The sequence below is a fragment of the Furipterus horrens genome, unplaced genomic scaffold (genome assembly GCF_987537825.1).
Source record: "Furipterus horrens unplaced genomic scaffold, mFurHor1.1.pri manual_scaffold_9, whole genome shotgun sequence".
NCBI lineage: Eukaryota > Metazoa > Chordata > Mammalia > Chiroptera > Furipteridae > Furipterus > Furipterus horrens.
Genome location: NW_028327179.1, coordinates 34,054,855 through 34,075,895, shown reverse-complemented (window position 1 = coordinate 34,075,895; position 21,041 = coordinate 34,054,855). Strand labels below are relative to the sequence as shown.

The window sequence follows — 21,041 nt, the reverse complement described above, 5'->3', positions numbered from 1 at the left end:
AAAATAGCAAGAAATAGCAGTGCACCTGACTAGGTTATATTAGCATGTGATGATTCCTTGTTGTAGTCAGGGTCCTTTTATGTTCTCCAACACAGATTGGATCCAGGCCTGACCAGGATGACATTTCCTCTTCAGTGGAGAGTCATGCATCCTGTTAATACAATCTCCATGCTCTGTCTCTCCTTGGCGTTCAGCTTTAACTGGCCCATCACATGCCTGGTGGAGTGTCTGAATCCAAGGCAGATTAGAAATGAGGAAGCAATTAGATTGGAGATGCTTGCAGAGGTGCTGGGCGGCACGAACTGGATGCTGGTCACACCTGTGGTTAAGAATGTGTGAAGTGGACTTACTCCTTTTCTAGTACCAGGATGCAGGGGGAAAGGGAGAGTTTATATTTAAATATGACCACATGCCACTTGGAAAGGCTTAACTTCTCTCTTCAGGGATGGCTTGGCCCATATGGCAGGTTATAAGAAATGTTTGAAATTTGCCAGAAAGAGAGAGAGAAAAGAAGAAAAAGAGAGAGGCAAAGAAAGAAAAAGAGAAAAAAAAGTAAAGGTTGGATTTACTTTTTGTGCCTGTTTCATTTTTTGCAATGGAATGCTAAGTGGTTGCATTGAATATTTCACTTGGTTGCATCCTAATGAGTAAATGCATTTCTGGTTGTGGTAGGCACAAGGTACGCGGGCATGTTCTCCTGGATTTCATCTGCCTTGAGGAACACACCCCCTTTCATTTTCACCTCCACTCCCTGACAGCTCAGCTCATCTTTCTGGCAGCCGAGAGACCATCCGTCACCAGCAGCCTGCCCATGAGTATTGGGGAAGGGGAGGGGGAGGTGGTAAATGTTAAATCACTAATGAGACAAGGCTGTGTGTGGAGTGACACCATTGAAAAAGCTCCAAGTCTTTTCTACAGTCATGATTTCCCCTAATCCCTGCCAAGTTAGTGGGCTTGAGTAAGCACAGAGAGGATTTTTAATCACCACAGTAGGCCCCTGAGATTCTGTGGTATGAATTCTGATGGTTGATTTTAACATATTTCAATTGGGCATTAATATTTGTATGTCCTCGATTGCTATGTGTTTCCCCCCAAATTTAAGTAGTTTTACTTTTATTCTCTTGCAAAGCAGCTTATACAATAAAAAGAGGTATAAAGAAGTAAGTGAAAATAATCTTTAATCTTACCCCCCATTGATAATCCATTAACTATTTTGATAAATATATTTCTAGGTACTTTTTCTATGTATGTAGACACACACACAGAACTACATATGCTCTTTTTTAAAAAACTCTTTTTGTCATTTAGCAACACTTCATGCCCAAATTCCCATGCCCATAACTATGTTCTACACCATTCTCTCAAATGACTTCTTAGTATTAGTTGTATGGTTTCTTTCTTCATTATTATAAAACACTATTAAATATGTCTTTGCACACATTTATAATATCTTTAGGGTAAATTTATAGAAGTAGACTTGTTGATTTGAAGATTAAAAATGTTTGAAATATGGATGTGTTCTCATATTGTCTTCTAGAAAGTCATTAATGATAAACATCATGGATGTCTTTTTTTTTTTTTAAAGAATATTTAGATTTTTATTTACTGCCTTTCCAAGGTACAGAAAAAATACCTAAATACTATGTAAAGATGCTTCAAGAAGGAAAAGGCATGCTATAATCTGATAATAATTTTGTCAAATTTATTGTCTTTTTACAGTTCCTGGATTTTAGTTATTATTTTCTGTTAAAAGTAAAATTGTGAATGGTCATTTTTTAAGTGTCTTTGTACTTTTCAGTATTATTTTGTGACTTCAAGCTGATGACGCCATGTGGGCATGGTGACTAGGACAGTTTGTAGGCAGGCATAAGATTTGTTGGACTTGCTTTGTTGTTTACATTACAAAACAGCTAGACCATTCCTATGGACAGTGTAATGTGAATGCAAGATAGAGGCCTGGGGCAGCTCATACCCATTCAGTCTAAAAATGGTGCCCCAGCCCTTGACCAGCAGCAGGCAGCATATATATTCTGACCTGCTGTGAAGACACATGCAGACAGAGATGCTCATTATTAAAGAAACATGCCCATAGTTTTGTGAATAAAGAGAAGACAGACAAACTAACAGTGTCATGGGTGGATGAGGGAGAAGTGACAGAGTCACTGTGACAGAAAAGTATGGGACACTTTTGGGTAGGGTGGGGAAAATTAGGGACAATAGCTGCTTTTCCCAGAAAGCACCAAATCAAGGCTTTTTAGACATCAACAAAATAATCAGATTAGGGCAAAGATGTAGTCCCAGTGACAAAAATGAAACTCAGACACAAAATAAACAGTTGCATAAATTCAACAAGTTTGGTTTTTCAATGTGTGTGCATGTGCGTGTGTATGTTTAGCAAGGAGTTTGCATAGAGTTCATTGTTCAGTAGCAGGAAGACATACATCATTGAGCCTTATATATTGTATTGTGAAGCTCAGTTCCTTAAATGTGAAATCATAGCCAACCCTCCTGGGTGGAAACATAAGGCGTGAGAACTAGCCCAGAACCACAGCCATTATTATCTGTTATCTGGGCCTTCATTAATATTTATGGAGCCCATAGACTAAGCACAGACCCTTCCATAACTCAGGGAACCAATAATGTGCTCTACAAATAGTTTAATCTTTGTAAATAGTTTACGCTTGGTTTTTCATGGAAAAGCAAATTTTAAAAATGTTTGAAAATCAAAAAAATAAAAATAAAAAGTGCCTCAAGATAGGCTACACAGCTTTTAAAAAGTCATTTTTTCCCCCTGAATGGAGAACCCGTGTCCTGTTCCAAAATAACCCTGCAGACAATTTTGGCTGTTCTCCCTATGTATGTGGTCCTTTATGAACCGCATCCCAGTAGAATAATTTTCCTGTCTCTCATTCTGTCTTGTTTTGTACGTGGAAGGGGACAGCCTGGTGTACGCAGGACGGTTTATGGGATTTTGAATAAGTAACTTAAACTCTTTGAGCCTCAATTAAGGACAATAATACCCATCTCTTAAGGTCTGATGAGAATGAAATTAAATATTATATGTGAAAAAGGTAAAACCAGGTATTGTACAACACGGCTGTGGTTTCAGATAAAGAAACTAAGGCTGAGGGAAGTTAAATGGGCATATAGAAAGGTGGTCATTTCCCTGCAGTGAACAGATTTCTTCACAACTCTGTGGCTTTTCTGTGTCTGTAAACGTTACCAAGCAGACACAATGCTTTTAATGAAAATGGCAAAATCCTTTCACATGTCTGGTGTTCTCATCTTCCCTGAATTCTTTAACATTTCTTGCTTTCAAGTAGCTGATGTCATTGAACCATGACGGTCTGTCAATCTTAGTTTCAGCAATGAAGGCAGAGGGTGGACATTTTCTAGCAGTTCACAAGCTGTCTCAGGGGTGCCTTAGTGTCTCAGAGTCACTGTGTGCCTTGAAAGCCCTTTGTGGCTATTTCTGGAATTAGTGCCAGTGCTTAATTCACACGAGTGTGTGAATACTCCAGCCTTTTCTGGTTTCCCGTTCAGTCACCAGCTAAAGATGGCTGCCTACTTGTAGACTCATTAAGAGCAATATGGTGACAAAATATGATGGTTCACTTTCCTGTTTTGCCCCTTCATGCATCAACCTGATCTCCTTTTCTTCCTCCTATGAAGACCTACCCTTTCTCTCCTCACCCATTGCCTGTTTGATGCAAAATGTGTTCCTCAGTGAGCCCAGTGGCCTGGTTACATCAAGGCAGGAGATACCCAAGACTCAAATCAAAAGCATTAATTGCAAGAATGGGAAAGTTATCACATACTCAGAATGACTTTCTAATAAAAACTCATTGAAAGAAATTAATTTTTTTCCTGATGATTTACTTTTCTGCCTGGAGAAGACTTAAGTTTTGACTGTTTACAAAGCCCCTACTGCTGGCTATGGCTGTTGGCCAGACCAATAATAGCTAGTACTTATATTATTAGTGCTTGCTATGTGCATGGAGCTTTCCTGAACATTATAACACATTAGCTTGTTCAATGCCTACACCAAACTACTTTGTAATCTTAAGGAATCTGGGGCCAGGAACTGTGGTCAGAGCTGTGATAGAGTCAGACTGTGGGGACTTTGAGTACCAAATGATGGTTCTCAAGAAGGGGGAATTTTGGCAATGTCTGGAAACATTTTTGGTTGTCTCAACTGTGGGAGTTGCTACTGGCATCTAGTGAGTAGAGATAAAGGATGCTTCTAAACATCCTACAATGCACAGGTCCATCCCCAACAACAAAGAGCCATTCAGCTAAAAGTGTCACTAGTACGACACTTGAGAAACCCTGATGCCACATGATTTAAGTGCTCTTGTCCTCATTGCCTAAATTCCAATCCTGCTTCTGCAGCTTACAAGCTATGAATCCTGCTTAACTTACATGTTTCAGTTATCTTATCTTTAAAATGAGATGACTATAATATAATATGTCATGGGGTTGATGTCATAATTGAATGTATTAATACACATAAAATGCTTAGCTCAGTATCTGGCATGAAGTAGGTGCTCGATATGTTAGTTGCTATTTTATTGTATGGAGCCCTTCTAGCCTTAGGGACACAAGCTAGGCTTCTCTTTAGTCTTGAGAAGATACTTTCAGTTCATGTCATCCAAGGGAATACTTTTTCTTCATCTTAATCCTGAGATGAATGTCCTATCTTCATCCACTAGGAAGTTCAGGAGGAGTTATCTTTGTTTCACTTAAATGGCTTTCTCACATTTTCTTCTGCATCTTGCTTTAGAAAACAAAGTCAACGTTTTTTTCTCATGCAGTTACATTTTCCATGCCTTCCTTCCATGTTTCACAGTTTCCATGCCTACCTTCCAAGGACTAGGCTGTCCACCTGTTCCCCCTGCATCATCATGCCATATGTTATGTTTAGTGATGAGAGAGCCTGTTATGACTACATCCATGTATACAGGCACCCATCAGGGATGTATGTTCTCAGCATGTAGAGAAGGAAAACCATGTCTCTTTGGTCATCAGGTGGAATTATGGGTTGATATCACTGAAATCATCTAGGAACTGAGGCTGAGAGAGGTTCACTGAGTTACCCAAGTTATCCAGCACGTGAGTGAGTTCAGAATACACATGGCTTCTGGTCTCTCACTTCCATTTTCTTTGCATTCCTATGAAGGAAATGCAGTGAACCATTCCTACATTTCAGGTCTTTGGAGTCTCATGAAATTATATACTATGTCTTTGTGATGGGAAACCCTCTTTGAACCTAAGCTGGTTATGATTACAATTCAGACTGGCTGTATATTTCTGAGCTGGTGGAGCAGGCTGGCTAGAAGATTCTACCAGAAGAGAAAAAGCTTCTTCTGAAGGGAAGACAAAGCTAAAAAAATGTGATCTAATCCCAAAACTTTGGGGTTATGGGAATAGGGAGTAGTTCTGAGAACAGAACAGTGTCTGTCATTTTGTGTCCATGAAGATGAGTCCTCTCGGAGCCCAGTGAGTTTATATGTGAGTCCTGTGGTAAGCAGTGGAACAGTGAGTAAATCTGAAAGATTTGTTTTAGGAAAACTTGACAAAAATTTTATTCAAGGAGCACAGCTATGTTTACCGAACAGGATGTGAAATGAAACAGAACACTGAACAGTTTGGCATGTGCAGGGTTCCAGTGCCTCAGCTGAGGGGAAAACATCTGTTCTGGGAGGTTATGGCAGTACCTTCAGATTCTTGGGGAAAGACTTCAGAGAACAGGGAGCACCCACTAGAATGGACATGGGACCCTCACTGGGGGCTCACGAGACCTTCTTTGGAAATATTTCTGCAGCCCTATGAATTCTAATTTGTATTGTTACTACTTGGAAACATACAAGCCTGAGGAAATGGATGCTGTTTGCAATTTCACAAAGATTTTGGTACCTCAAAATGCTAACAAATATGGCGGTTTGTTATACTTCACTTTTCAATCCATCAGCTTGGCATTTCCCCCTGGCATGCATTGTAGACTACTACTTTCAAAAGCTTTCAAAACATTCCTAGAAATAATATACTTACAGAACAGCCTGAAACCCTGGAAGAATGATCTCATATCATTTATGAATTACCTCAGTATCAGACAGGGCATTCACAGCAATCAAAACACATTAATTTTAAAAGACATTCTGTGTTTTAGACCATAACGACTATATCCATATTGAAGTAGTTTAAATATAAATGAGGTCCACAAAAATGTCAGGCAAAATACAACTGCTAAACTTATAAGATCATAGGCAATGTTTGAATGGTAGCCCAGGCTTAGGCCTTAGAGGTTATGAAGGATCTTCCCCAAGGAAATTCAAATTGTGTAAGTAAAGATACATTTTACAATTTCATCCACTTGGAATTTCTTTCAATGTGTTGACTGCCTATGTGCACAATGTCACTCTCATTGTGTTCTGTTGGGTAAAGTGAGTCACAGGACCAGTCCAGATTCAAAAGACAAGAACTACACAAAGCCATGTATTCTGAGAGGTGTGGTTCACTAGGGACGGTCTTTGGACACTGGCCACCATAGGTAATACCAGTGACAAAAAGACAGAGGAGGTAAGTTCCGAGCTTAGACAGACAAAAAGAGCTAATTCATTAATAGGTTAAAGCATGTTAACTACCAAATAAGCACAGATATCCCCAAAGGACAGAAAATTGTACCATGCATAAATAAGGATATATATTTTTTAATCCCAAAAGACACATTGCATGACAAAAAATTGGATGAGGATGACCTTGGGTTTCTCAGTCTGGAAATGTACTCCAGGGGAGGACAATGACACTACACTGTCATACAAAAAGAGAAACAAGACCTTATTCATTTGGGAGTTAAAGGGTAGAAGTCAGAAGTGAGGGAGACATTTTAAAGAAAAGCTTGAAGGAGAAGCTGTGCAAGTTCTTACTGAATGCCTTTCATTTTCTTGAGGTAGTTAGAAGAACGATTGTTTACTCAGGGTTGAGAAGGGCAGAGTTAAGTTTGGCATATGCTGTGGAAAGTGCGAAATGGTTCCAAGTAAAGGGACATGGTATGCTGACAAGCACCGGGCCCAGCTGAGGTTGGACTCATAAACGTGCAGCATTGCCCATGGGCAGAGCTGTGTGGTTTTCTTCTATGGCACATCGGCAGCAGGGACAGGAACAGAAATCAGCAGTTAGGTCTTCATAAAGAATAGGTGTGAGTATTGGAGGCATGTTTCTCTTTCCTTTCTTCATGGAAATCTTTGTGGAGACAGCTTGGGGGTCTTGTAGACACTACCTTTCATGATTATCTATCAGCTGCCTCCAAGGGGGGCATTCTTGACTGACAGAGCCTCTTCCCCATAGGACACTCCTTCCCAGTAACCTCTACATGCAGAACAAGGCCTATAGGACTCATCCGGTTGAGTTTGAGATGGAAAAGATACTTTATGAGAAATTTATTTTATCTGTAACCTACAAAGCTTATTTTTAAAATATTTTCCCTACACAAGTAATGCATATCCTTTATAGAAAATTAGACAATATAGATGAGCAAAAAGACCAAAAAGGAAACTTAAAATGACCTCAATCCCACATTGCAAAAATAACCACATCAATAATTTGGTACCAATTCTGTCTTTTTTTCTTATGTCTACACAAAGTTGTCATAAGTAAGTGTAGGGCAGTGACTACCCTCAGACCAGCTACATTATTTAGAAGACCCAGTGTAAAATAAAATATGTAGGTCCTTGTTCTAATATTAAGAATTCCAAGATGGTGACCGACGTGCTTTAAATCAACGACGGGGCCCTTCTGAGTGCGGGCCTTGTGCAGGTTGCATACCCGTGAAGTCATCCTTGCTTGTCCCCTCGATCAAGCATAAACAATTTACCAGCTGCAGGACTGTCTCCTCCCTTTCCTTCTCCTCACCTCAAGAGCAGCTCTGGGGCAGCCAGAGTGTTTGCAGCTGCAGATGTGGCTAAAGCCAGTCCAAAGGACCCTCCTCAGGTTTCATCTTTGGCAACATATAAAGATGACTAGTTTATTTTCAAATATTTTCCATTTTCTCCTTTCAATGTATGCTACCCTTACTTCAGCCTCATCTCCAAGGGAGCCAGGCCCTCCTACAATTTCCTGAGGGGTGGGGTTCCTCTGCCAGCTGGCCCAGCAGATGGAGCACAGAGCCACAGAGGACTATTCTGGGCCCTTGAAACCTACTGGAATTTGCTGAGCTGGGTGTTGGGCTTGTTTAGGACCTGTAACCCCCATTTGTTTGCACATTTCTACTTTTAGAATGGACATGCCTCTCACCTGCCTATATTACCATTGTATTTTAGAAAGACAAATTGTTTTCTAAGTTTTACAGGTCCACAGATGGAAAGGAATTTTTCTGTGAGTTGATCCCAGAATAGGTTAAGACTTTTAAGGGTTTGGGAAGGAAGTGAATGTATTTTGCCCATGTGAGTTTTGAGAAGGCCAGAGAGTATCATGTATTGAATTGAGTTGTGTCTCCCTAAAAGATATATTCAGGTATTATCCCCTCATACCTGTGATTGTCACCTTATTTGAAAATAGGGTTTTTGTAGATATAATCAAGTTGAGGTCATACTGGCTTAAGGTGGCACCCAACCCAATGACTGCTATCCTTATAAGACGTAAATTTGGACACAGAGACACATCATGGGATGAAGGAGGCAGAGATTGGAGTAATGCAGCTACAAACCAAGGATTGCTAGCATCCTCCAGAAGCTAGGAGAGAGATATGAAACAGATTCTCCCTCTGACTTTCTAAAAGGAACCAATCCTGCCAACACCTTGATTTTAGAATTCTAGCCTTTAGAACAGTGTGAAAATAAATTTAAAAGATTTTAAGCAGATAAGGACATAGTCCCACTTATGATCATTTGAAAATGATCACTATAGCTCAGCATAGAAAAATGACTTGGGGAGAACAAGAGTGTTGGTAGGGAGACAAGTCACTCCTCAGTGACTCTTTCCCTGGTCCAAGCAAAAGATGTTGATGGCTTAGGTGAGGGTGGTAGTGATAGAAGTGATGACAAATGGTTGGAATACATTTTGAGGATAGAGCTGATAGGATTTGCTGGTGGTTTGGGGCAGAGGGTAAAGGAAAGAGAGGAACCAAGAAAGGCTCCAAGGTTCCAGGTGGAGCTGATTGGATGCTGGTTATCATTTGCTGTGTGGGGAGACTTGGAAAAGAGTAAGTTGGACATGCTCAAGACTTTCCTCATCAGAGTCCCCGTGGGAATGTCAAGTCTTCTTGTCAGCTAGTCCAGAGGACAACTGGGTGTCTAAAATTTCAATAGCCTTCCAGTGGGCATCCCCATGGGAAAAAGTCTCCCTGAAAATGAAGCCGGTAGAGAAACAGAACAGTCAGATGCATTCTATGAACTCTTGTATTCAGCCCATGCTTAAAGTCTGTACTACTTTTTTAAGTATTCTTTACCAGTGTCAACAACTTCTCCCTTCTCTTATTGCTTAAATTTAGGTAAGTTCGGTTTCTCTCATTTGCCTACAGTACAATAGAAGTATAACTGAGCCAGTAGTATAAAAGAACTAATGACATAACAAGGTATTTTAGGTATAATAAAGTTTCTTAAAATAAAATTTATTATCTGTTTTTACCTGTTTCCAACCGGATGTATGTGTGTGTGTGTGGTGTGCAATTTGAGATCATATAAGAAGTGGGACAACATAAAAATATTATTTCTTAAGAAAGGATTTTTTTAAAACCTGTTTTTTTCCTTTAAAAAAACTCCTCACCTGAGAATATGTAATATGTTTATTGATTTTAGAGAGAGAGAGAGGAAGAAAGAGAGAGAGAAACATCCACCCATGTTGCCTCCCAAGGGTTGCTTCCCCAAACGTTCCAGGACTTGGAATCAAACCGGCAACCTAGGTACGTGCCTTGGTGTATGGGACAAAGCTCCAGCCACCCAAGTCATCCGACCAGGGGTAAAACCTGTCATTTCTCTATTTTAAAAATATGAGACGAAGGTAAGCTGTTTCTCTGCTCCTCCTTACCACACTCTCTCCCCAAGACACTGAGCAACACCCTCCTCTCCCGTGGTTCCACGGAAGCAGGGCAGTCCCAGGGAAGCTGCCTTTCTGGGAAGCCGACTCTCACCAGCTGTGAACCTCCGAGGCTTCAGACTTACGTCTCATCTACTGACAGCGGGCTGGCACCTCACACCCCAGATCCTGTCTGCGCACCCCTCAGACTTACAGCCTTACTCCCCACAGGAAGAACTGTGGCTCTTGTTTCTGCAACCCTGCTGGAAGGAAGAGCAGGGCCATGTTGGGAGTATTGTTAGCTTTGCCTTATTAATAAAATAGGGTTAATGATTTATTCATAGCTGGGACAATGCCGCTCTGCTCCGGAGGACAGCACAGAACTGTTACATTAGAGATGAGCAGCTGCTGTGGAAGACATGGGAGCCTTCCGAGAAATGGTCTCGAGCTGTTTCTGTTAGGCAGAGAGCAGATTTATCTGACCAAGTCAGGGCTGGGAGGCAATTATTTTTATATTGTGAATGTTGTCGGGTAAATACTGGCGATGGAGGTCCCTGCAAAGATGCTCCCTTGCTTTTCCATTTCCCATCTAATGAGTGTTTGTTCACCTTCGTGCTTTATCCTCTCCTCCTCTGTACCTGGAAGATGCCTGAGTTTGTAATTCAAGATGTGTTATCTGGGGGATATCAGTATAATACACATGTGAACGTGATCCCCATCAAAGAGAACTCATTCCGGGAAGCAGAGGAGAGAAATGGTATTTGGGCTTTTCTGGTGCTAGGCTATGATTACACTATTTTTACAGATTAAATCCTTTAAAATCATATCTCTTCTTTCCCAAATAGACTGCATAAATTTTTTATAAATAATTATGAAAGAGGTTAATACACCGCAGTATCCTGATAAATAACTGGGAGAGTTTGTTTTTGTTTTTTTTTTAAATGCCAATTACTGTCTCTCTTGTTAAGGACAGGGTACATTTTTGTTAGTGCAACTCTTTGTTGGATAATTGGCTGGTTATATAGTTCAGAGGGCAAGGTGAGGCAGGATTTGACAGTCTGCAGACAAACAAAAGCGAGAGCACTTATTTCCCAGCGAACCAAACCAGCTCTGATTGCAATGGACAAAAATTAGATTTATTTACAACCAAATTGCTGTTTTTTCTCTATTGCTTCCCATCAGAGCCTCCCTGGCCTCCTCTGAGACTTTGGTAGATTTAGATCAAATGTCAGAAAGGAGAGCTGGATTCTCGTCCCTTTGGTGCCTAACTAGAGGGGAGAATTCAAGGCCATAGGAGGTACTGAAGAAAGTCTCATTGTTGGTTCGTGTGCGTACACACAGCGCGGCTTCCTGAGGGACCTGCCTCCCCTCCGCTCAGCTTCCTCCAGAAGAGATCAAATGTTTCAAAGCATTTCCACCTTCACTAATTTTTTAATACCTCTACCAAACTGAGACTTGCTCACTGCAAAACATAATAATAAAAAAATAGAAATACAAAAATCTGTGCTTGTTGAAACAGCCAAAAATAAAAACGATCCTCTAACAGTAGCACCTTTAACTTCCTCTGCAAGTACCAGCAGGAGCCAAGGAGTACAGCTTTTGCCCAATATATTAAACGTTGAAAATGCCTTGTGGAAGTGGTCACACTGGGGATCAGAATATGCTGAAATATAATTCACAACATTCAGAGTCTCCTTGCACAAGAATCAAAGAGACTATCCCCAGATTCCTCCCTGTAACTTCTTCAACTCCCAGCCCCACCCTGCCCATTCCTTTTCTTTGCTCCGTTGCCCATTTTCTCCCCAAAAGCCACCCACGAGGGTCCATGTGGGAGCCAGGAATGTAACCCTAGGATTTGATTTCCCAGGCCATCAGGAGATAACGGTGCCTATCAGCCAAAAACTAGAGCTTCCTGACAGTAGTTGCAGAAATTACAGCTAATTATATGCTCCATGTTTCCTGTAAAAGATATATATTTTAAGCTGCTGGGCTGACTTTCTCCCTTGGCTGTATTTAAAGGTTAGTTTCTGACCTGCTTCCTGGTTTAATGAAATAGTTTAAATATTACAAATCATTACTTGATTCTAATAAATTACATCTCCCCTGGCACCTCAAAAAATCCTTATCATGCCAAAGGAAATAGTTGGAAGGAACAGGGCAGCTTCCATGATAATAAACAGAATAACATGCCATAAGGATATAGACTTCAGGATTCCAGCTTCTTGGGTGGTTGAAAGCATTTGGCCCTGGGCCTCACACTCACAGAACACCTGAGGCATGTGGCTAAGCAGCATGAACTCCCACTCCCCTGCCTCGCATGATTGTTCGCTTGGCTTAATTGTCAGCTCCTGCTAAGAACATGTAACATCTCATTTTCCCAGAGATTGTGGGAGTTTGAGCTTTGCTTGTGGCCAAGTTGAGAAGCTGAATGTGTAGTGTTTCCTTCCTTGATGGGCAAATTCTGGACATGGTCTGAACCTACTTCTGTTCATAGAGTCCTTTTATTGAATTTCAGTTTCAAATTCTAGTGAAGATCTAAATCCCAAACAGTTTCTCTCTGGGTGTGATTCTGTGGGCAAATAGTCTCACCCAACTTGGTCTATTTACATATATTGCCGCTCTTATTAAATACAGGCATACCTTGGAAATATTGTTGGCTTAGTACCAGACCATCACGCTGAAGTGTGTATCACAACAAAGTGAGTCATAATCTTTTTGCTGGTGGAGGGTCTCGCCTTCAATTTGTAAAAATAATAAATAAGTAAAAGTAGCATCTGTGAAGTGCAATGAAATGAGGTATGCCTGTAGAAGAAAGTAACCAAAACGCATGCATGCAACAACAAAAGTGATATGCAGGTAATGGAAGAAAAGAGCCTATGAAAAAAGTCTTCTCCCAAGAGGTCTAAGGAAGGAATTCAAGTCTCTTGATTCCATTAGGTAAGACTAGAGGGGTTTGTCAGCCTTGCCAACTGAAGGATGAATTTCCACATCTTAGCTGCCGCCGCCGATGACGACGACTTTTACAAAGGATAAGTCTAGTAAATGTATGGGTTTAAACTGCTGAGTTGATATGACTTAAAGGTCTACCTTATTCCACAACTTATGAAAAATCTCTTAAACTGCCCACCTTAGAAACTATAATAATTTGGTATTTTTCCTTGGGAAGTTCCCCATTAAAATTTAAAAGTCCCTAAAAGAGGTAATTCACCTTAGGAAGGGTAAATTTATCAGATTGTTTCCTAGGATGATGGGTAAGGCAAGGGTCTTAGTGAAAAGGGCTTAGTAGCTATGCCTTGTAGAAAGAAGATGGTAAATGTAGAAATGTCCACCAGGAGCTGAAAGACCCCCACAGCAAGAATGGCCACCTTTGTGGCACCCAGAGTGTCAGGAGCGTTACCTTATAAGCCATTAGCAAAAAGGAGAAGTGACCTCCCACTGGACAGATACCGATCACTCCCAAATAGGGAAATACACAAATAAAAAATCAAAGTTCTGAGATTGCATATGTGTGAGTGTATAGCACTACACTAGTAAAGTTAAGATTTGGAACTTTTTATTTTTAAGGTTTTCATTTTTGAGAGAGAGAGAGCTAAAAAATAAATAAAACAAAATAGAAAAACAAGGCCCTTGGAGTCACTTTCTCTGACAAAACAAGTGAAACCAAAACTCTCCTAGGGATAGACTTGAGGATACATGTAATAAATGCAAAATCCAATTTACAAAGAAATTCACATCTAAAAAGATGAATGACTTGATTTTTCTTTCTTTTTTTTTTTTTTTTTTTTTTTGTCCAGAGCAGAGGAGAGCACAGGGAACTGGAGAAAGTTCAGCTGATTTTTTCAATGGGGAAAAACAAAATGTCTCACAAGTCCCAGCCAGCATCTTCACAGACATTGCAGAAGGTCAGTTTAATATAATATCGCCTTCGGCCAGACAGTTTATCACATTCAACAGAAATGACAGTAGGAGGAAGAAAAGGATGGGAAACCATTCTGGGGTGAGTAAAGGGTGACAGCAGCATGGGAAAATCCAGCCTTACCAAATATTTATTCATGCTTATATAAACCTCTATTAGCTATCTTTACACGCTAAGTCTCTGCTGAAGAAAAGGAGCATTTGCTTTGGAAATGCAGCTTGGAGTTTGGTTGGTGTCAGTTATTTTGCTGCATTGTTGATTAATGGAATTGAAGTATATATCACAGGAGTAGAAACGGAAATGTGACTTCTTCAGGGACCCATTAATTTCTTAAGGATCAAGTGTTTGAAGGTTCAAAGGCTTTGTTGAAGCTTATTTTAAATTTAAAATTTTCATTGCCATGGGATTGATTACCATTCTTATATTAGCTTTGTCAAACACCAAGTTGATCTTAGTTCTTTCAAAGTTTTATGGCACTTAATCTGTTTTTTGAGATTTTTCTAAAAAGAGAAGTCTGTCTTACAAGTTCTCCCAAGGACAGATTGGCTTTCCTTTTACAAGAAGAGCAAGAGGAAAATTTCTTAAGTCTTAAAAAGAGCAATTCCCACTCTCCCCATCTTTGGGATTTTGAAAGTGATTTCTGCAAGTCAAGTACAGCACCTCCTCATTCAAATGCTTTCCCATATTAGTTTCTGCTTGGTTTTCCCTGGATTTCAAAACATCAACTCATTTAAGTGCCTTTGTACATTTGAGGCTTTAATAACGTTGTTTAGGGACTGCTCAGGAAGATTACCCCATCTTTTCACCCCAAATAACAATACATATTTCTTTTTATAACTCTCTGCTGTCTTGCTCTGATCATCGCTTTTCGCGCTCTCATAAACAACACCCTTCGAAAGTGAGCCAAGATGTCCCCAGCTCCAGTCTTTATTTATGCTGTCCCAATAGTGAACTCGTTAGTTCAAGAAGTCAGACGGCAGTATTTCCGGCTCTTCGGAAACCCAGCTGAAAAGAACACTGTCGTTTCACACACGAGCAAGAACAGGGAAAATGCCATCCAGATGAAGGTGTTTGAGTTAGAAATAAAAGCATTATGACTGAAGATTTTGCCATAAGAAATTAATAATGAGACTGATAACATCCTAAGAGCAGTGCAACAGAAAATCTTTTTTCTTACAAAGAGAAAGGTATTTTCTCCTCATCAGTTTTGGTTTTCCTTATTTATCTAGTCCTGGAAAACTCGTACTGTGTGGTGTTGGGAGTGTGAAGTCCAGTCAGCAGGGGGCGCCCTGTTGGACAGTGCTGCCTTCTTGGCTGTCTCCAAGTACACTGAGAAGTGTGGACCACCCCCTGGACTCCGACCTTGAGAACGGACTCTCCACAGCTGCAGTCAAGCGTTGATTACACGCAGCCCTGTGGGCTTGGCTAATGAGGGCACATATTCTCCCGTCTGGTGTGGGAGATTTTGCCTCAAGGAATGCTGTCACTCACATTGACTTTATTTCCAATGCCTTTTCTATTTTAGCTCAATTTTGAGAATGACTCTCTGCATTCTACTGCAGATATTTGGGAGGCAGCAGCAGGCTGGCTCTGGTTAAAAGAAACATGACCTTGAAGATGCTCCCTTTCCCCCACTCCTCTCAGAAGGGTGTCTTCCAGGCCTGTTCCAGTTGCAGATCTTTGTCTCAGGCTTCCCCCTTCTAAAGCCACCCCTCTCCAGGTATAAACATAGTCCAAGTACTTGCTTCTGAATCCTCCAACCCCAAAGAATTGGCAGGAAAATCAGGAGTGAAATGGCTTTAATGTGCTCCCAATCTGTAGTCACATTTGCACATGAACTAGCTCTCTATCCCTTGGCTGAAAATAATGACTTGTAAGTGGTGTGTGTGTGTGTGTGTGCGTGCGTGCGGGCAACTAAGTAAAACCAGTGGTGAAGACACTTGGGGGCTGAGATGAGTGGAGTGCAGTTTCCTATGACATTAGAGCAGCAATGGCACCCATCCACTGTGGTACACAGACAGTCAAACACCTGTAGAAGGGCCCTTAGTAAAGGCAATGAATGATAATGAGAAGGAAGGGGGGATGGGAGGTGGAAGCACAAAACTAGAGACTACAGTTTCATTGATGCTAAAAAATATTCCCCCTGGGTGGCTGGTGAGCAGCGTGGAGAAACACTCAAGGAGGCTGGGTTTTGCTGTCATGGTCAAGCCCAACGTCCCCTCTTGGGTATCACGTTCTTATCTGTGGTCACTGAGGAAGGCTAACCTGGCATCCCATGGGGGGAATTCAGAGGCTCTGAGCTTTACATTATTTGCAAAGTTTGCCGGCCAATTTCCTCTGTACCTAAGAGTGGATGGACACCCTAGGCATTCTCCATTCTCGAAGAGCCTTCTTCTTGGGGGAGCTGCACAGATTTCCCAGGAGTGGAGATGGTGAATGGCCTCTACTCTGTGTTTTTTATTTATCTGAAAGGGTTGTTTTTTAACAGTATGGTCAGAGAGGTTAAGTGGCTGAGAACCAGGATATCCTAAAGGACTTTATTAGATTCATTTGGTATTCAATTCTCCTTCAGGGTTGGCGACCCAGAAACAAACCTTTGAAACATGGAAACTACTCGCCCCGGCCGTTGTCTACATCAAAAGGGTGGGGCACACCCTGCTACCAGGGCCATGGTAGTGCTATGTCTCCACCAGGTTGCTCAGCCCCATTCACCTTCTCAGACTGGCCAGGCTCTGTCTTTCAATACCGTTCTAGACCACCGAATGATGACAGTGGTGAATAAATGTGGGACTACAGCACTAACAATTACTACTTCTACTATTAGTGCCATGTCTGCTGCTATTGAATTTATCTGGGCACCACTGTCCCTACAGCGTGCTATCATATCAGCCCCGCAGGTGTCATTTTTACACTGCAGGGTAGTAGCTGAGAGCTTGAGCTTGTGAGTCAAATAAACCTGAGTTGAATCGCTATTATATTTTACCAATAAGGAAACTGAAGTGCATAGAGTTTGTTACTTGACCAAGATCACACAGCTTGTAAGTAGAAAAATTATGCCGAGATTTGACCTGTTCCTCTTTTACTTCTGTACCTACACTTATTTCACTATGGGATGTTATCTACCCACATTAATCCCAGCATTTATTGATAATAGGAACAATCTGTTAGGAACTTCCTGTGTGTCAGGAAATGTACAAAACCCTATACATGCATTGTCTCATTGAAGTATTTTCAATTATTCTTTATACTTACCTCAATTTTATGGAAGAAGGAAGGAATTCTAAGAGAGATTTAAAATTTGCCCAGCATTTCACAGCTAGAAAGTAGTAGGTCTCAAATTGGATCCCAAAAGTGTTTGACTTTGAAACCCATTTTCTTAACCACAATGCATGCTATTTAGACAAGAGATGTGGAAAGGACAGATGGATTGGTGTCATATTCCAAATGTCATTATATATGCCCTGGCTGGTGCAGCTCCGTGCATGGAGTGCTGTAAACCTGTTCGATTCCTGGTCAGGGCACATGCCTGGGTTGCAAGCCAGGTCTCCAGCTGGGGGCATGTGAGAGGTAACCAGTTGATGTTTCTCTCCTTCTCTTCTCCTCTCTCTAAAAAAATAAATTTAAAACATTTTTAATTAAATCAGAACAAAACAAAATTTTGTTATATCACTGGGTAGAAGTTTCCACTTTCTTGGAAGCAGAAAAACTGTGAGTGTCCAGTTTAGAAATCCAAGTTAGCAACACAAGCGAAACAAATACACACAAACACAAGCCTCCAAATCATTAAACTTTTGAGTTAAAAGGAAACTTTTAGTTCATATGATCCAATTTCTCTTTTAGTTCAGAAAGTTGATGTTTCCACATCCCTGCTAGGTAAAAGTAATCTCATCCCCAAAAAGGAGAGTTCTGGCCCGGATCACCTAAATGCACTTTTTTTTTTTTTTTTGGTGAAATGTGATTTACTTAAAAGAGCAAAGATACCCAATATCTTATTTGAATTGTTAATAATGATCAATGTGGTGCTATTTTTAATTAAGCTTGACTTCCAAACTACGCAGGTTAACTGTGGATAGGATGAATGGATTTTTTTTTTACAATGGTTTTGTAGGTTTTCCAAGTTCTCTATGCTTTTTCCAATATAATTGCCCCACACTTAGAAAGTGCTATTTTCAAAGAGAAATAAACAAATCAGATTTCATTAGTATTAAACGTAAAGTGCAAGCAGCATAGGCCCCAGAGTTAAACCTGGCTATTGAATCTCTGCTCTCTATTCCTTATTAGTTTTGTGGTTTTATCCTCTTCTTAACTCTCTGAACCTCAGTCTCCACCTGTCAATGGATGTTTCCACTTACCTTCCGAGATTGTGTGAGGATTAAGTGAGATATTGCTGTAAATCAATTGTAAATCTCTTCCCTTCCTTTCCCTTTCATTCCTTGCACCAGTTAAAAATACAACTTGCGGGGGCGGTGGCAGTTGAGAGGGCACAGTGTAATACTGAAGGTCCTAAAAGCATTTGCCAAATGATGAATTACAAACTCCTAAGTATCTCCTTACAGTGTCTTGGGGATAACAGCTAAATGACCTGATAAACATACAACAGATAAAAAGAAAATTGGACAAGGAGGAGGTAGCTGAGATGTACTAAGAAAACATTTCAAGAGCCTACATATTATTGTCATTTCAGTTTCCATCTGCATCTCGTTAATAATCCACAACAGCCCTTCGATGCCCCACACAGGAAGGGGATGGGAAATAATTTCCTTGGGCAGGGTCCCCAGACTCTCTATCTCATTAGATATCATCTCCAAATGCTGAGCGTCAGGGGCATGTTTCACAGTTTGGTTTCCTTTGGGGAAGAGGAGAGTAGCAATCCACAGTGCAGCCTCCTTCAGGAGGCTCCTCTGGAATTTCAGAGCTCTGACAAGATACAGATGTGGGTGAAGCCTATATCCTCCATATTGGAGGGTTTTTCTTTTTCATTTTTTCCTCCTGGGAAATTTAATGTCTTTTTAAAAATCTTTCTAAAAAAATATCAAACTCACAAAGGAGTTGCAATAATAATACAAAGGATCTTATATGCTCTTCGTGTAAATTCCCCAAATGTTAATATTGTATCATGGTTGTTTTAATTATTCTCTCTAATTATATATAATTATCAACATTACTATTTTCTAAAAGCATTTGAGAACAACTTGCAGTTAGGATGCCTCTTTGTCCCTAACTACTCAGTGTATTTCCTAAAAACAAGGGCATTTTCTTACATAAACACAGTAAAATTATTGTAATCATGAAATTAACATGGTTATGACACTATTATTAATCTTCAGTCCTTATTCAAATTTCCTCACTGTCTTGATGATAGATGTTATGGCAAATGGATCCAACCCAGGATCGGGCATTGCCTTTGGTCTCTTTAGTCTCCTTGAACCTTGAACTCTTCCTCTGTCTTTCTTGGTCTTTTAGAACCTTGACATTTTTGAAGGGTATCGGCCATTGATTTTTCAGACTGCCCCACATTTTGGATTTGTCTGATATTTCCTCATAGCCATTTTCAAGTTATGCAAATTCTGCAGAAATATCATAAGAGATATGTGGGCTCTTCCTCAGTGTATCACACCAGGAAGCGCCCAATGTTGATCTGTCCTGCTACACCATCCTAATCATGATGTTATCTTTCTCTTTGTAATTAATAAAAGTCTGATAGGGAGATATATACTTTGAGACAATTTGAATACTGTGCTTCTCCTCAAACTTTTATCCACTAGGTTTATCTTTTAAAATAGTTTAGAACTTGCCCCCTTTTTATACCTTTTGGTTAAAACTAATAAAGGTATACTATTAATTAAAGTCCACCTCCCCAGAAAGCGTATATAGGAAGAGTGCACTTTAAGGCACTCGAGGCAGCCGCACGACAGAGCCCAGATGCCCGAAGACCAGATTTGTTCTCTCTGGGTGTCTCCAAAGCTCACTGTGTCTTTCACCCTTCTTCCCACCCGCCCTGGGAGAGAACAGTTTGGTTCTCTTTCAATCTGTCCCCTAAGCTGGCGTTGGGACAAACTGGCCCTCTGCCTGCCGGTCTCCAGAGAATCTCCCATGCCTGAGACTGCAGTCTGGTGGTTTATTTGGGGGATTTTTGCAGAGCTTTTGTGTTTTCGTGTCTGTGGATCTTTTTATGATGGTTTCTTAGTGTTTACATTGGAAATTGTTAACTCTCGCCTCTGGCAGGGCCCTAAGCTCTGAGCCCCAGCTGAACTGGTAGACTAGAGTGATGACCAGTTGGGGGGCCACAGAAGGGCAAGAAAAAAGCCCCCCATTACCATGTGAAAGCTTTATCCCTCAGAAGGCCCCATAAAATGCCTGCAGCTTGGCAGCTGTAGCATAAGCACTGCAGACACCTCTCCTCAGGAAGAATCCCTGCCCCTTTTGTGCATCTTCCCGCCACCGTCCAGGAAGAGCTCACCTCACTTCCTTGCCCTCCTATCCCTTCCCGCTGGGAGAGCCCACCGCTGTATCGGACAGAACTCACCCTGCAGTTGGCCTTTGCCTTTCAAATTCTGCTTTCTTATTTGGAAACAAATGGGGAAAAATTAAAAAGAAAGGAATTGGCATTCTTTCCATCTTCCCAGTGTCCAGTGGGGATTTTAGGCTGCCACTGTCCTCAATGCCTGCCACTGTCACTCAGTGGCCTGTGTTAGAACTGCTGAGCTCGGTCCTGGTGCCGGTAACCACACTCTACTCCAGAAGAAGCCAAATGTCGTCGTTGTTGTTTTCCCTCTTCTCTCAACCTCTGTCTTTCTGTTTCTGTCTGTCTCTCTGTCTCTGTCTCTGTCTCTGTCTCTCTCTCTCAACCCATGATACAAATTGAAATACAAAAAGTTGTTTGTTTTTTCAAACTACAGTTTTATTGAGATTTAGTTCTCACAATCCTACCATTTGCCGATGTGAAGTGTACAATCTGAAGGTATTAGTAGATTCCCAGAGTTGTGCAACCATTACCACCATTGATTTTAGAACATACATACCACCCCCGAAAGAAACCCCATACCCATTAGCAGTGACTTCCAAGGGGTAGTTTTAAAAATGGCAGACACTGTTTCTAGAGCAACAGGTGCCC

The 21,041-nt window shown here is 40.9% G+C and overlaps 1 pseudogene; it reads right to left on the bottom strand.

Moving 5' to 3' along the window:
- The window catches only part of LOC150001578 (magnesium transporter NIPA2 pseudogene), an 84,643-nt pseudogene that overhangs the window by 5,200 nt on the left and 58,402 nt on the right, over positions 1-21,041 (bottom strand).